The sequence below is a fragment of the Hippichthys cyanospilos genome, chromosome 17 (genome assembly GCF_059441005.1).
Source record: "Hippichthys cyanospilos isolate Australia breed blue-spotted pipefish chromosome 17, RoL_Hcya_1.0, whole genome shotgun sequence".
Lineage (NCBI taxonomy): Eukaryota > Metazoa > Chordata > Actinopteri > Syngnathiformes > Syngnathidae > Hippichthys > Hippichthys cyanospilos.
The window spans coordinates 1,681,122-1,695,000 of record NC_142385.1 but is presented as its reverse complement, the minus strand read 5'-3'; the positions used below and the strand labels follow the sequence as shown (position 1 = coordinate 1,695,000).

The window sequence follows — 13,879 nt, the reverse complement described above, 5'->3', positions numbered from 1 at the left end:
TGGAGAATAATTTCATCATCTGTCATTCTAACTCGTCAATGTTCACCTTGTTTTGCACCCACAAAAATTGTCTTTATCATTCATCATTTACTGAAAAATATCCACAATGCCCCATGGAAAACAAACTCAGACGTTTGTACCTTTTCTCATGTTCTGCCAAAATGTGGCTGCAAACCAACAAAGCGACCAACTTATAGCGACTATATATATATATATATATATATATATATATATATATATATATATATATATATATATATATATATATATATATATATATATATAGTCAAAATGAATGTAAAATGAAATTCACTTTGATTAAAGTTATTACAATTATTATATTTTATTATATGATAATATCAGGTTATTTTAGGGTAGCAGAAAAGGCCTTGCTGGTCCCTACGCGTCAACCACTGGTGTTTGGCCCTAAAAAAGTGTCTTTTCCCTATCTGTGAAAGCAAGGGATCTTAATAACCTGAAGCCGTGATAAATATTTATGTTGCATCCTACTTCATAGATCAAAGATGAGAGGAACAGCTTTCAGTAAAATGTTTTTTTTAATCCTTAATGGCTTAATCCTTTTTTAATCCTTTTTAATTTTCTAAAAAAGCTGACGGTGCACCTTATAATCTGGTGCGCCTTATATATGGAACATATCATGTGCTGACTACATAAACTATAGTTTATGGCTAAAAAATCCAGTTCGAACCGACCTGGCCTGAGGGTATTAAAGCCTGACTTGGCCCACCTCGATTAATTAACCTGATTTGCAGGCCCAACCCAATTTTTTTTACTTTTTTTGAGGACTCAGAGTGTGTGGCACCATACTAATGCTTGTCTTTTCAATTTCCCTGTCTTACGTTTATTTGTAACGTCTTGCTGCTCCATATCAGAATAGCAGGTCAAAAATATGTAATGCATGCCGAGGGAAAATTAAAGACGACGGCACCGTGCGTTCACCTGCGCTTAACATAAAACACTTGCTCTTCACTCATACCGTTCCGTGTTTGTCCTTTAAATTTTCCTGACTTTCGTTTGTTTGTAATTTCTTGCTGCTCCATATTGGAATAGCAGGTCAAAAATATGTAATCCATGCCGAGGGAAAATTAAAAAGACAGCGGCATCGCACATTCACATGTGCTTGACTCTTCACTCACACCGTTTCATGTTTGTCGTTTAAATTTCCCTGTCTTCATTTATTTCTAAATTCTTGCTGCTCCATATCGGAATATCAGGTCAAAAATATGAAACGCATGCAGAGGAAAAAATTAAAAAGACTGTGGCACCACGCGTTCACCTGCGCTTGACTCCTCATTCATTCGTTGCATGTTTGTCGTTTAAATTTCCCTGACATTCGTTTATTCATAACTTCTTTGTGCTCCATATCAAAATAGTGGGTCAAAAATATATAATGCATGCCAAGGGGAAAATCAAAAGGATTGCGGCGCTGCGCGTTCACGAGTGCATGGCTTGATCTGGAAAAAAAAAAAACGACACCTCTCCTTTTGTCCCAGTCTTGCAAAGAAGACTGACGTTGTGTGATGATTTATTTTTTGCACATCTATATACCGTATTGAAGCAGAAATTAATTTTAATTGATTCAATCGAATTGACTCATTTTGACTCAGAAGTGTTTTTGAATCGAACCCAGAGACTTGAAAATCAGAATCGAATTCAATCATGAGACAGTCAAAGTTTCTACTCCCAACACACATACTGTATATCCCACTGACCCCAAGCAACTCATATACATGCACGTTTATAAACACATTCCCAAAGAAAGAGGTGAGCCTAAATACAGCTGTTGCACATCAAACAATTGACTTTAATAAATGAAAATGAGAAAGTCAATATTCTCATTTTTTATTCTCAAATAAAATAGATGGCAGGATGACTGTTCATTCTGTTTTTGTTCATTTTTGCCAATTATTTACTTCACATAAAATTTGATTGGCTAGGGGTTTCAAGATTATTGTGTATTTCTGAAAAGATTGGTGATTCAATCTAAATAACAACAATAATACTTTACAAATTATTAAATATAATTAGAATATAAATCACAAAAGTGTTTTTTGTAATATAAATTCTATAATTTCAAGGCTACACTGTAGATTTAATACATTTTATTACAGTGGGTGAAATTGTTTTAAAAATGGTTTACAATATAATACATATTTTTCAGTGTGTGTCAGTAGGAATGATGAATATAGAGTTGTTGCAGGGCACATAAATTTAGGCTTGTTGAAAATAATTTCCAAGGTGAATTGAATGAATTGAACGTTTAGAATTTGAAATGAGAATGACGTGAATGTGTTTTGTTGAATAGTTCAATGAGAAAGAATGGACAATGTTTTGCCTGGGTAAAATTAGAATCATTGTTAAAAAATAATATATGGCATTTGGTTGAGCTGGACATTTGGAAGATCGTTTTTTTTTTAAAGTGTCACAAATATTGTTTGTACTGTAATGGTAAACGTTTTTATTTTATTTATGGATTCTTTTTTTTTTTGGGGGGGGGGGGGGGGTCAAGTTGCAAATCCAAAGTGAATTAAATGAGTTATAAGATTTAAATTTCGGGCAGGAATAATTTGTGAATTGAATGTACCAAAAGAATGAATGACTGTCACAGGAAACTGTCTTGTTGAGGATGAAGAGAATGGGGAATTACTGGGTGAACAAATATAGAATTTAAGGAATTCCGTGTTTATTTGGAATGCGCAAAATTCTAGCACTCTTGGCATGAATTTTTGCACTGTATTGAAATCGGAATGAAGTGTTTGGAGGAGATGCAAGTTAAAGTGTGAGGAACAAAACAGAAATAACTTGTGTGAAGGTCAGTGTTCACCCAATTATGATATTAACATTAAAAAAAAAAAACATAACATGTAATTGATAATGTTAAGTCTTTTAGTATACACTACAGTACTGTAAAAACTGAAAAAGTGGTTCACAACTTATTCAGTGTTTAGCGCAAATTCACGTTTTAAATTTTTTGGTGCAAGTGTGGAAACAGACAAACTTAGGTGCATCTTTTATTACTGTGCCTTAAGTGCGCTCCATTTTATTCAGGTATAATTAGAAAAGCAGTATGCTGTTCTTTCAAGTTCAGCATGCTGAGAATACTAATGTGGGGCCACGCAGTTTAAAATAGAAGTTGATTAAATTGTGTGTTACACTCATTGGAGCGTCACTCTCCTGATACCTGTCATGTTGAGGACACAGTAGCGGAATGATATTCTTTTGGATCAGCTCCAGACACCCTGGCCTGAGAGACAGTTTCTTATTGACTTCCTCTGCGAGGTGGCTTTGCTTTAACCTCACTTGGTCCTCCAGTGAGGAGCTGACTGAGGCCGAGTCTGGAGAACACACAGCAGGGCTAAAGCATCAACAACATGGGGCACTCTAATAATGGACTGTGTTTACTCATGAAACAAAGACAAATACTTTGGCAATGCACACACTTTCAGACCATATATTGCTGGTGAGATAACTTATAACTGAATATGCTTTCACTAAGTACAAAAAGCAGTAAGTACAACATTGATAAATACAACAAATAATCAAACATTTAGTTTAACGTTTAAATTAGATGGATCTACTTTTGTGAAGTGTAACTTTTTTCATTGTAACTCATGACAGTGTTGATGATTTCGCATTCGAGCACAGGCTGGTGGATCTTAAAGGAGAGCCGCGCTACTGTGGGAGTGGTAACAACCGACTTCATTCATGTACATGGCAACCAAGCATGCACATTGTCAACATGGTGTAGCTGTGCCACACCTGTGCCATGAAGTAGGCACTTGTAGACCACCCCTAACCCCAATCACTCATGTGCATCCTCCTCCAGCAGGTGTGTTCCCCATTTGTATCATTTCAAAATATAATGATATTTCATTATAATGTCTTCAATTAATTGATCTGAAGAGTGACTCAGAGGGTTTGTTACTAGCAGTTCATGTTTATGACTGAATATCAGCTGTCTACCCTGTACCACGACTAGGACGTGATTTTGAACAGGCTAAAATTTAGACTGACTTTCTGTCACCAAATTGTCTTTCCACCAGGCACATCTCCAATGATACTTCCGATGCTTCACTTGTGATTCGTCTTGGTATGCTGACAATGAGGTGAAAACCTTCACTTGTACTAAAATCATGTCTAATGCAGCGGTGGTCTGTGAGTTTCACACGTATGCCTTCAGTAATGTCAGACTCTGGAATAAATACGCCTCAGAAGCACATGTATGCATTACTGGGCTACTCAGGCTTTTTTTCCGGAGCATTTAAATGTCAATAAACCCGCATCAGCTATTAAAAACTTGTCACTATACGTGAAACTGTCAAAATTTAAAAGATGAAATTTTATAATGTCCAAATTACAAAAGGCAGTTTAATATAAGAACATCATTTTATTTCTCTACTATTAATTGAAGATGAATGAAATAAAATAACACAAACATTTAATAAAATGAAACAATAAATAAAGAAAATGCTTGCACTCACCAAAACAAATGGCGGTCACAATCGATCAGTCTTTTCAATATCTCCTGATTTTTGTTCACCGCTTCATTGTGGAGCTCGCTTTCCCTTCGCACTGAGATGTACTGTATATTCACTCGGGTGTCCCCAAGAGTTTTTAAAAGCACCGTATTTTGCAAGTGTCCGGCATGCGTCTTGTTGTTGCCTTGGTTAAACAATTTAAGTTAGCAAATCCTGTGTAGCTTCAAACACCAAATCAACCCTTTGTAAACAAAAGGCATTCCCAGCAAAATAGTTTGCAGTGCCCCTCAGAAGCAGTAAGACAGGGGTATCGCTCATAGTTTCTTGATTGGAAGTGGCAGACAAAAACGTTCACTGCAAGGGACAGGTTTGCTAATAGCTACGCTACGCCTTTAATGCAGATCAGCTAAGCCAACACCGCGTAGCTTTGTTGCTGAGTATAGCACCGCCTACCTTGCAGTGTGTTTCCAATCATGTCACGTTCAACATGAGGCTTCCAGCTGGCGTCTTATGACCCAATTGGCTTTTGCAGCTGTCTATTAACTATATGGGCCTGTTCACGTAGCCATTTGTGCATGCGCGCAAGCCTGCAACTATTGATGCGAATGCCCAAGCACATGGGTCCAGGCAGATTTCATATAGCCTGGCGACACAAGTTAGCTGAATTCTAATTGGCTAAAAACGCCAAATTAAAACTTCAACACTGGAAGGAGCATGACCAAGTGAATGTCATATCACACGAAAAGAACTGAATATGGAGAATAATTCTATATATATAAAAAATATATACAGTATAATATATATTTGGTAAAAATAAATTTAAAATTGTTATTATTATAGTTTATTATATTTATGATAATGATATCAGGTTATGTTAGGCCAGCATAGAAGGCTTTGCTGGCCCTTGACAGCCACTGGTCTAATATAATTACACATACTTTTCTGGAATGGTGATACCTGGAGAAAACCCATTCATACATGGCGAGACCATGTGAACCCCTAACAGGAGGATCTTAACCAAGATTCAAGTCACTATTAACTTTATGCTACCTATCTCTCCCTTTTTGAGCCTGACTGCAATTTTATACGTATGTGCTGCCAGAGCAACAACTTATGGCAGTTGATCCCTGCCATATGAAATTAATCAGTTTTGGAGTTGGGATCGTAAGGCGAACTAAAAACCTAAACACAGCAACATTTTATAAATATATTAAAAATGAGGAATAAAATAGTATAGTAAGTACTACTTCTATAATGTAGATAATTAAATAACATAAATAGAAAATATATAAAGAAAACATTTAATTTTATTTACCTTTGGAGGGACATGACTTGAGCTACTTCCAGCCATATTCCCTGGCGAAGGTAGCCTAGCCTAGCCTAGCCTAACCTAGCCTTCTTCGTGTTTCTTAATTTATCTCCAGCTTTCTTTCCATACTAATCATCTTCTTACTTCTCTCTTTAACATTACTCGCGATCTTGGAACCCATAGCTAATCAATTCAAGCACTAAAATGCACAATAAATATGATATTGTAAGCACTCACACGAGATCAAGTCTTTAGCATATCGGCATCATAGTGACACCATGACGCTGACCAATAGCAGACCAGCATCTTAGTAACGTCGACCAATACCAGACCAGCATCTTAGGTACGCCGTGACAATCAGCTTCGGGGGACATTCAACATCTCTGTGAAGCCTTTTGAGAAGCCCTTTGAGACTTCGGTGATTCAGGGCTCTACAAATTAAATTTGATTGATTGATTGATTGATCTCAGCAGAGGCAGGAATGAATCGTAGCAGCTAGTTTGCGCTCACCCGGAGCTATCCAACACGGCCATCTGAGCTTTTAATACAAAAACGGAGCCAAGCAAGAGCACTCACTTGGCTTGTAGAATGGTGGAAGTGGAACTTGGGATAACTGGTATGTGCAGAATCTACTTCCTTTTTTAAGTGCTGTTGAACTTCACTGTGTCAAGATAGCGATAGTGCAGCTTTGACAGTACAATGTTTAGCACAGTATCAGCCACTTGATTGCTACTTTGAAACTTCATTTTTCTTTGTAAGACGGGTATTGCTGCAAAGCAAGGGGCATGGAACGAAAAAAAGAAGAAGAAAGGAGCTGAAGGAGAAAACATTGGCTCTGATACGTCCTAGAAAAGTGAAACTTCTCAGCGGGGCTCTTTTTTCTAGATCCACTCGCGCAAATATGTGAACAAGCTAAATGCCGGCAGTTAAAAGCCGGCAACCGAAAGCCTACCGAATGAGAGTAGCGACCCGATTTTTCGCGTTTGGCGTGAATGTAGCAATGTGCACAAAAACATTAGAAATTTGTCATTGTTGTTGATGCCGTAAAGCGGGAAAAATGCCGTAAAGAGGGGACAAAGAAACTTAGTATTCAACTTTGTAACATGAAAAAAAACGTAAGCCAGGGACGCCGTAAACCAGGGGTTCACTGTAAATGCAAATGATAGTGAGGAAACAGACAGCAAAAGACTCAAAATTTCTCAAATAGATTCATCAATATCAATGACAAAATGACAAAAGACTATTCTGCGGGCTAACGGACATCTGACATTATGTCTATGCCGACGACGGATGAAAATCGACATTCTGACATTTTTAATTCGCGTTTTTTTAGCATCCAGTCCATCAGTGCTGACAAAGAGTCCACCTCTGGTTTTTACTGCATATTAAGTTTATATATTTCTGCTAAGAAATACAGCAGCTGAAATGGTTACTCTTGTTTGTCACTATATTTCATTTTAATTAAACAGTTATTTTCATTTATAGGACTATGCTCAAGGGGGGAGCAGAGGGGAGCAGAGACCCACCCGCAGAATTTATTGATTTATTTTCTTAAACGGGAACTTTTCTCAAAACTAGAACATATGACCGGCGATTCCCTTCTCTTTAATCCATAATAGAAGAAGCCTCTCAATTTTGTTGTCGATCAAGGTCCGTCCCTCGGGAAGGAAAGTCTTGCCCTTAGAAGATTGCCGAGCAGTTACGGCCATACTCACTAGCCATGCGTGCGCCTCCTTTGTATTTTTTTTTTTATTATCTCCTGCTTGGTTTCTATTGTCATCATCTTCTTACTTCTTCCTTTACCACCACTAGCAATTTTAGAAGCCGTGTCTAACAGATAAAGTTTGCAAAGTCTTAACAACATTCCTTCCTTCCGTTTTTGACTGATTTTCTCTCCTTCCTTCCGTCCCGACCAGCTGTGCCATCAAGCTAGATAAAGGCGTTCGGCCAATAGCATATCGGCATTTCTGTGATTGACGTGACGCCGGCCAATAGCATCTCCGTGAGTGAGACCGTGACTGACACCGTGACTGAAACAGTGACTGTGACATTCTAAGAGCAATAGCATATCAGCGTTACCGTGTCATGCATGAGCAGATTGTACGTCCACATTGACTGGCAACGCGTGGCGAAATCATAGTGAAAACTATGACGGATTTACACACATATTTAAAATTAGTACCATAATCTACTGGACAGTTAATATAACAAGCATGGATAAACAAAGGATAAATGACGTTTCCCTCTGGGGCGACGTGACTTGAGCAGAGTGGAGATGGAGGTGAGCAGAGACCAACCCACAGAATTTATTTATTTATTTTCTTAAACAAGAACTTTTCTCAAAAACTAAATCATATCACCGGCGATTTCCTTCTCTTTAATCCATAATAGAAGAAGCCTCTCCATTTTGTTGTCAAGCGAGGTCCGTCCCCCGGCAAGGAAAGTCTTGCCCTTAGAAGATTGCCGAGCGGTTCCGTCCATACTCACAAGCAAGGTTAACTACGCATGCGCCTCCTTCGTATTTTTTTATTATCTCCTGCTTGGTTTCTATTGTCATCATCCTTTTACTTCTTCCTTTACCGCCACTTACAATTTTAGAAGACATGTCTAACAGATAAAGTTTGCAAAGTCTTCACAACATTCCTTCCTTCCGTTTTTCACTCATTTTCTCTCCTTCCTTCCATCCCAGCTGTGCCATCAAGCTAGATAAAGGCGTTCGGCCAATAGCATATCGGCAGTTCTGTGATTGACGTGACGCCGGCCAATAGCATGCTCAGTCTCGACTGAGACTGTGACTTTGTAAGAGCAATATCGTTTTATGTTCCCATGACAAGCTTTAACCACTGCATTTGATGACGTGGCAAAGCGAAAATATATGAACAAATCCAATGGCCGGCATGTCAGATTGCTCGTAAGGCGAACGGTCTGTCTGTGCGTAAGTGGGGGACAAAAAACTCCGCGGACCAAGCTCGTAAGTCGAAATGTTCGTAAGAGAGGGTGTTCGTAAACCGGGGGCTGACTGTATGTATACATATATATATATATATATATATATATATATATATATATATATATATATTATCATATTGTTAGTTGCTACAGTGTACACTGCATTACAATGAATAATGTAAAAATAAAGTTGTGCATGCGTGCGTGATATTTTATGTGTTTTTGGAGACCTCTTTGTTTTTAGTTGTGGTTTTGAAGGGATCAAATCCAATCTACCCAAGCCAAGTAACTCCACCTTTCTCTACTCTTCCAGAATTCAGTTTCTCTCCAGCAGCCTTGCACCGTGTACAGCCAGAGATCCCTTGCCTTTCAAAAAAATAAATAAATAAACGCACTGGCTGTAATTAAAGGACTGCGGCAGGTGAGATTTTCATCTTCACAATCTCATTCTGTTAAACCTTGTACAAATAATCACATCCTGGGCAAAGCCGCCTAAACATCGTGCTCTGGCACTCACAGAAGTGATTTCCTCAAGTGAGACGAGCACACCAAATCATTTTGATTATCTGAGTGTGAGAAAGAGCAACAGAACTTATTTGGTCAAACTGAATTTTTTGACTGGTCATGTCTGCGGATTGAGTGCCAAAAGCAAAAGAAGGATGTTGACGTTTTTGCTGGACAACTCAGGTAAGGGCATTCATTTCTGAAGAAAAGGGTATTGCATTATATTTAAAACAGGAATCACTTACTGATGATTTTATATGCAATATCCTTCCTGGTTTCTGTGAGTATTTTCTACAGTAGTGTGACCCAAAGGTTTTACTTTTTGGAATTTTATAGAAATACATTTTAAAAAGGTCAAACACCAACATCATGGCTGACCCGAGTGGGACAGACCAATAAAACCATGATATATATTTATATTACCGGTAATTTAAAACAACAACTACAGATTTATTATCCATTTTTATTCCTGTCCAAAATAGTACAAGTACAACAATACTAATAATCATAAAACATGATACATTTCATCCATCCATCCATTTTCTGTAGCCGCTTATCCCCACAGGGGTCGCAGGCGCCCCTCTCAGCTGGCTCCGGGCAGTAGGCGGGGGACACCCTGAACTGGTTGCCAGCCAATCGCAGGGCACACAGAGACGAATGACCAATCACGCGCCCAATCACACCTAAGGACAATTTAGTATGTCCAATTCACCTGCCATGCATGTTTTTGGGGAGTGGGAGGAAGCCAGAGTGCCCAGAGAGAACCCACACGGGCTCAGGGATAACGTGCAAACTCCACACAGGAAGGCCGGAGCCAGGTGGATTTGAACCAGAACCTTTGAACTGTGAGGCGGACGTGCTATTCTTGGCTTTTTCTTTCATTAATGGCAAAATGGAAATGTGTGGTAAAAACAAGGTTATTGAAATTGTAACTGCGTTTAACACAACACTGGTTGTATAGTACACTGAATAACATTCATGAATTAGAAATACAAAAATTACCATTTTAATATAACACAATTACCCACAGATGCCAGTACATGTTTTAGCAGATTGTAAACTGAAATTTTCCTTGAGGAAAATTGAATTTACTCATCAAAAATCACATTGAATTTAATTTAAGGTGCCATTTGAAGAATTGAATTTACTTCACATGATACTTATTGAAATTTACCTGTCAGTAATCATTACAAACCAGTTGTTTTTTTTTTAGTTAGATAGTTGAGTGAGTTTCTAGTGTACACATCCACTTTACAAACTTATTTTGGCGATATCCAAATTGAAATGACAGTCGTACCATAGAAACAAATAAACAAAAAACAGCTCCAAAATATAACTTGTACTGCACTGTTCGCACAAATAAGCCAGCTAAATTGTCATGTTGAAAATCCATTTGCTGCCTACCACCAAGATGACATCATCATCTGTTTATAGCTGTGGAGTCTGTCCTGCTCTCCCAAACACCTCTCATGTCTCTGCCAGGCTTGATTTAATATCACAGTGTTTAAACTGTGTGCCCAAACTGCTTAAAACCTGCTCAACAACAGCAAAAGTCTCCCACATAGATATAATGTAATAGGATCCAGTGAGTTTGAAGCAAGCTTACACACTTTCAAACATTCATCAGTCGAATTAAAACACGTTAAAGCTGTTGTAATACATATAGCTTTTGACCGTATTCGTCAAATGTAAACACTGCACAAAGAGGTAGGATGTATGGTGCATTAGGCAAGAATTGTTCCATCCATAAAGAGTCAAACATGGTACTCAAGGTAAAGATAGTGTTTTTAAATTGGGGCTCATATGAGAAAAACTGCAGCTTTACTACTGTTCGGTATTGTGTCTTAAAAGTGTAATTTGGTATATTGCAATACAGCAAAGGCATATTGCGATAAGTATTGTGATATATTGGGTAATGTTTGTTTAAAAAAAAATCAATGGGTTATACTAACAATGAAAAAAACGCAAGGACATTATTAAAGTAGACAAATTCTATTTATTCTTATTCAGAAGCCACATACCATTCACATCTCTGAGCACACATTTTTTCTGAGCCTGAAGTAGTCACATCCGTCTTAGCTTCGCAACAAAGTCCCAATGTAACAGGATTTGAAGCCATATATTCCACTTATTGAACAGTTAATTAGTGACCCTCCCCCCCCCCCCCCCCCCCCCACACACACACACACACACACACTCACACAATATTAGACCCTCGACAGTGAAATGTCTCCCGCTTGGTTATAAAAACAGAGCATGACTATACAACACCGATGGAGACAGCTAACGCTAGCAGTAACAAACGGGACAGAGAGATAACTCCAGCAAATACTCCAGAAAAGTTACACACGGAGAAGAAAGTGAAAGGTACGCCTCAGGAAAATGATTCCAACACATCTACTGCCGCCATACTAAAAGCCACTGACACGCTTGGAAAACGTGTCGACGACCGCTTGGAGGAGGTGAACAGTATGATGTCATAACACAGCACCATGCTAGCTGCTATAGCTAAATCATTGCAAAAGAATGCAGAGAAGCTGAATGAATGTAAAACAAAGATCAAACACATAGAAAAACAGATTGAATCAATTACAAAAGATAATGACGTTATGAAAAGTCGTCTGATAAATCAAGAAGATACAAAAGGTGATGGAACCTTCGCAATAAAGGAAAAAAGGAGAAAGTGAATGAAAATATCACAGCAGCTGTGGTGAAGCTTCTAGGGCATGATTGCTCCTGACCTGAAGTTAAAGATGGACGAGGCGATCGATCTTGTCTACAGAGTGGGAAGAGCGGCAGAGAGAATAAGAATCGACAGATCATCATTCTGTTTGCAAAACATACTGTGAGAGATGACATCTTTGCGGAAGACCTGACCCAAAAGGACTGGACGTCCCGACAAGGAATATGGCCAAAAATTGAGCAGGCGAAAAAGGAAAGCAAAGCTGCAGGTTTCAGGGGTCCATTTCATTTCATAGAAGGCAAGCGCATTGTGAATAAGACCCCAAATATGGGCTGATATTTGAATGTGATATGGTTCAAGTGGTAGAAGTTTAAAATGGGACTTTTATCTCAAGTGTTTTCTACTCCACCCCCTTGTAACTTTTCATAAACCTTGATCATGTGTTCAGTGTTCCAGTTAAAAACTGAGATTTCTTTTCTTAAGCAAAAAGCTGTTTTTTTTTGTTCTGCAAGGGGCAACAAGCACACTGCATCTTCCTCCAGGAAATTCATTCAGACGATTCTGATGTTAGATTTATATTACAATTATTCCGAAATTTTACATACACAAGTGACCTTATGCCAAATCTCTCTCCTTGTGGCCTAACCTTAAGAATGATTTTTCCTTGTTATTAAGATGTTTAAAACAAATAAACAGTCCCTATGTAAATAAACTCTTCTACATGTTTAGAGGAAATTAACCTAGCCTAAAGCCCTTGTTTTTGTTTTTCTTTTTTTTCCTTTAACTGGGTTATTATTCACTGTGTGATCCTATTATTATTATATAGTATTGTTAATTATCTGCTTGATCTTGAAACATGTTAAATGTTGTGATATATACCACTGTCGTAAGTTTTTAGTTTACAGTATGTAGTCTGTAAGGTGTGATTGCATTTTGATGTGGGAATTTGTTACTTTTTGAAATGAGTATGTCATTTTTCTAATTGTTGTTGGTGTCAATAAAAATGGGGGGAAAAAAAAAAACCTTTGGGTTTGAGCTGATGATGCAAATTGAGATGTCACACCAAGCTACCAAGGCAAAGGCAGTCGATCTGCAAGTCAGTTGCGCCGCGCATGTGTCGAGAATCTTTTTGGAGAATGTCGTAATTTCGGGAAGCTTCTTTAACAGCTTGTGACCTCTGCTGGCAGAACTAAGCACTGCAGTTAATTTGGAAAAAGCCCTTACATTATGGCGTTATATTTGTGCCACAGTAGCGAGCGCACAAAAAATCATTTTGAGCGCAGAAAATAAAACTGAGCGATCAAAAATAGATTTTGAGCGCAGGAAAAAAACTATTGAGCGCGTAATAATAACAGTTTGAGCGAGCGCCGATGGATTTTGAACACAGAAAAAGAAGTTCCTCGCTCAAAATTCCTTTTTGCTCGCCTGGGATAGCCCTCTCTCGCTCAATATCTCGCTCTCGCTCGTGATACTCCTCCCTCCCTCAATCAACATTGCGTTTGCTCAACATCGAGCTCTCGCTCGCTCGAGTCATCCTCTGCGCTCGCTCAATTCTGCTCATGCGTTACGTTTGTGCCACAAAACCAGCCAATCAGAGCTTGTAAAAGCACTTTGATTGACAGCTTGGTACCCAATGAGATTGCTTGTACGCAATCTGTTGACGCACTCTCGTTTGCCCTGTGTTCACCTGAAAAGGGCAAACGAGAGTGCGTCAACACGGACTTGGGCTGGAGAATGACTTTTAATATTATTATTATTACTGTATTGTATCATTCGACAGAAATACCTTGTTAGTTTTTGTACTTTAATAATATAAGCCCACCCCTCCCGCCTACGTCGATGTGACGCACTCTCGTTTCCTCGTTCCGGGTGAACACAACAAGCAATCTCATTGGATACCAAGCTGTCAATCAATGTGCTTTTACAAGCTTTGAT

General features: G+C 38.5%; 1 protein-coding gene and 1 long non-coding RNA gene across 6 annotated transcripts in view; one reads left to right on the top strand and one right to left on the bottom strand.

Annotated features, from left to right (window-relative positions):
- The window catches only part of myocd (myocardin), a 59,902-nt gene that overhangs the window by 35,342 nt on the left and 10,681 nt on the right, over positions 1 to 13,879 (bottom strand). The gene's annotated exons all lie outside the window — the stretch shown is intronic.
- On the top strand, positions 3,212 to 9,437 carry LOC148409201 (uncharacterized). Its single transcript, XR_015868377.1, has 3 exons — positions 3,212 to 4,127; positions 9,071 to 9,178; positions 9,277 to 9,437. It is a non-coding gene; the product is annotated as an uncharacterized LOC148409201 (long non-coding RNA).